This window comes from Triticum dicoccoides, chromosome 1A, assembly GCF_002162155.2.
Source record: "Triticum dicoccoides isolate Atlit2015 ecotype Zavitan chromosome 1A, WEW_v2.0, whole genome shotgun sequence".
Classification (NCBI taxonomy): domain Eukaryota; kingdom Viridiplantae; phylum Streptophyta; class Magnoliopsida; order Poales; family Poaceae; genus Triticum; species Triticum dicoccoides.
In genome coordinates, this window is record NC_041380.1 from 296,201,780 (window position 1) to 296,205,002 (window position 3,223).

A 3,223-nucleotide genomic window follows, 5' to 3' on the forward strand; every position below is an offset into this window, starting at 1 on the left:
GGTTGCAAAAGGCCAGATCCTAGATATAAGATGAACTTATACCAAAGGAATAATTTATTTAAGAGAAGCTTTAATGATAAGATCTACATCGTGTCCATGGGCATGAACACAAGTTCAAGGTCGACTCCCACTTCTCCAATGCATAACCTTTCATTCACTTCTCACGTTCGATGAAGTTGCAGTGTTGAAATTTTATCTGGTGAAGCACCAGAAGAGTATGACTCGTGAAAACTTTCGGGTTCACACGGTCTAGAGAAAGCATATGTTCAACCCTTAGTGGCTTCTTAGAAACATATACCACAAGTTTCAAGAGTAAATAACACAAGCCCGAAAGCAGAGTATGGTTGGCCAAGCGGAGGATACAACTTAACAAAGGCATTAGGTATCAGGGGAAGAACTCACAAAGTGATCAAATGTGAAGGACACTGTCGGATAATAATCCAACAGTGGATATGGCGATCCACAATGGGGCTGATATGAGTATCGATACCCAATCAGAGGAAGAAAGATTGCAAATGCATTGGTTTATAGAACAGCTGACTAACTCAATTGTCAAATGCAAAGGAATTATGATTCCCAAATCAAGGGATCAGAAGCAATGCTCTGATTAGGGGTGGATAAGTTGAATAGCCTTAGGGTACAATCAAAGACAATTCGATTGGTCGAGAACCAATTCCAGTTAAAAGAATGGCAGCTCAGCCGGAAAAGTAATTTATAAGGATCAATGATGATTGCATGTATTCGCAAACATATTGAGTCAACAGACTCAAAATGATAATGACAAGGAATGTCAATATGACTACGAGACTTATGGGATTAACCATAATGCAAGCAAGCAAGAATTTCAAGAGCCAAAGGCTCCAAAGGATTTTCAGAAGATCGAATATTATTTTGAAGACCTTTGTGAAACACATGAACAACTGGGGATGAGCGGATACTCACAAGTGCGAGGATTTATTTGAAGGGGTATTCATGTGGCAAAGAACTGCTACGCAGTAGGCACAAAGTATTCTCGGAACAATAGAGAAAACTTTGGGGTATCTTGTAATAACAAGATCAATGGGGAATGATCATATGAATGGCAAGTGTAAGTAGTTATCCATACGGATTTATCGGTGGTCAGGAATAGCAAAAGTGATGGGCACAAAGTCTCGAGAGAACATCAGAGAGTATCTTCGGAATCTTCTGGTGTAGCAGGCGATCCTCTGCAGTAAGGGGCTCTCCGGATGGATGCGATCACGAGATCCTAATCTTAGAGTTAGCAAATTCATTTAACCCGAATAGTAGAGAGATCAGAGTCCCAGAGTATAGACGAGGAATAAAAGATCCTAATACCACCCAATGGCGACGTGGGTCCATGGGCCGCACAGCCATGTTAGTAAAAACTTTTTCAATGACTAGACGCAACTTCGGCCAAGGAGTTGGAAAGGGGGATTCCTATAGGCAGTCGGCTCTGATACCAACTTGTGACGCCCCCGATTCAATCGTACACTAATCATGCACGCAAATGTGTACGATCAAGATCAGGGACTCACGGGAAGATATCACAACACAACTCTAAAACATAAATAAGTCATACAAGCATCATAATACAAGCCAGAGGCCTCGAGGGCTCGAATACAAGTGCTCGATCATAGACGAGTCGGCGGAAGCAACAATATCTGAGTATAGACATAAGTTAAACAAGTTTGCCTTAAGAAGGCTAGCACAAACTGGGATACAGATCGAAAGAAGCGTAGGCCTCCTGTCTGGGATCCTCCTAACGACTCTTGGTCGTCGTCAGCGGGCTGCACGTAGTAGTAGGCACCTCCAGCGTAGTAGGAGTCGTCGTCGAAGGTGGCATCTGGCTCCTGGACTCCAGCATCTGGTTGCGACAACCAGAAAGAAAGGAAAGGGGGAAAGGGGGGAAGAAAGCAACCGTAGTACTCATCCAAAGTACTCGCAAGCAAGGAACTACACTACATATGCATGGGTATATGTGTAAGGAGGCCATATCAGTGGACTGAACTGCAGAATGCCAGAATAAGAGGGGGATAGCTAATCCTGTCGAAGACTACGCTTCTGGCAGCCTCCGTCTTGCAGCAAGTAGAAGAGAGTAGATTGAAGTCCTCCAAGTAGCATCTCCAAGTAGCATCTCCAGTAGCATCGCAGTAGCATAATCCTACCCGGCGATCCTCCCCTCGTCGCCCTGTGGAAAAGCGATCACCGGGTTGTCTGTGGAACTTGGAAGGGTGTTTTTTATTAATTATCCGGTTCTAGTTGTCATAAGGTCAAGGTACAACTCCAAGTCGTCCTGTTACCGAAGATCACGGCTATTCGAATAGATTAACTTCCCTGGAGGGGTGCACCAACTTACCCAACACGCTTGATCCCATTTGGCCGGACACACTTTCCTGGGTCATGCCCGGCCTCGGAAGATCAACACGTCGCAGCCCCACCTAGGCAAAACAGAGAGGCCAGCACGCCGGTCTAAACCTAAGCGCACAGGGGTCTAGGCCCATCGCCCATAGCACACCTGCACGTTGCGAGGGCGGCCGGAAGCAGACCTAGCCTAGCAGGCGTTCCAGTCCAATCCAGCGCGCGCTGCTCCGTCGCTGACGTCTGAAGTGCTTCGGCTGATACCACGACGCCGGGATACCCATAACTACTCCCACGTAGATGGTTAGTGCGTATAGGCTCGTAGCCAACTCAGATCAAATACCAAGATCTCGTTAAGCGTGTTAAGTATCCGCGAACACCGAACAGGGCCAGGCCCACCTCTCTCCTAGGCGGTCACAACCTGCCCTGTCGCTCCGCCACAAAGTAACAGTCGGGGGCCGTCGGGAACCCAGGCCCACCTCTACCGGGATGGAGCCACCTGTCCTTTCAGCCCCCTCATCAGAATCACTTGCGGGTACTCATCGAGCTGACCCGACTTTAGTCACCATCTGTATAGTATGTATGTATAGTATAGTATATACCCGTGATCACCTCCCGAGTGATCACGGCCCAATAGTATAGCAAGGCAGACTGACAAGAATGTAGGGCCAATAATGATAAACTAGCATACTATACTAAGCATCTAGGATTGCGGGTAAGGTATCAATGACTGTAGCAACAATGACAGGCTATGCATCAGAATAGGATTAACGGAAAGCAGTAACATGCTACACTACTCTAATGCAAGCAGTATAGAGGAGAATAGGCGATATCTGGTGATCAAGGGGGGGGGGCTTGCCTGGTT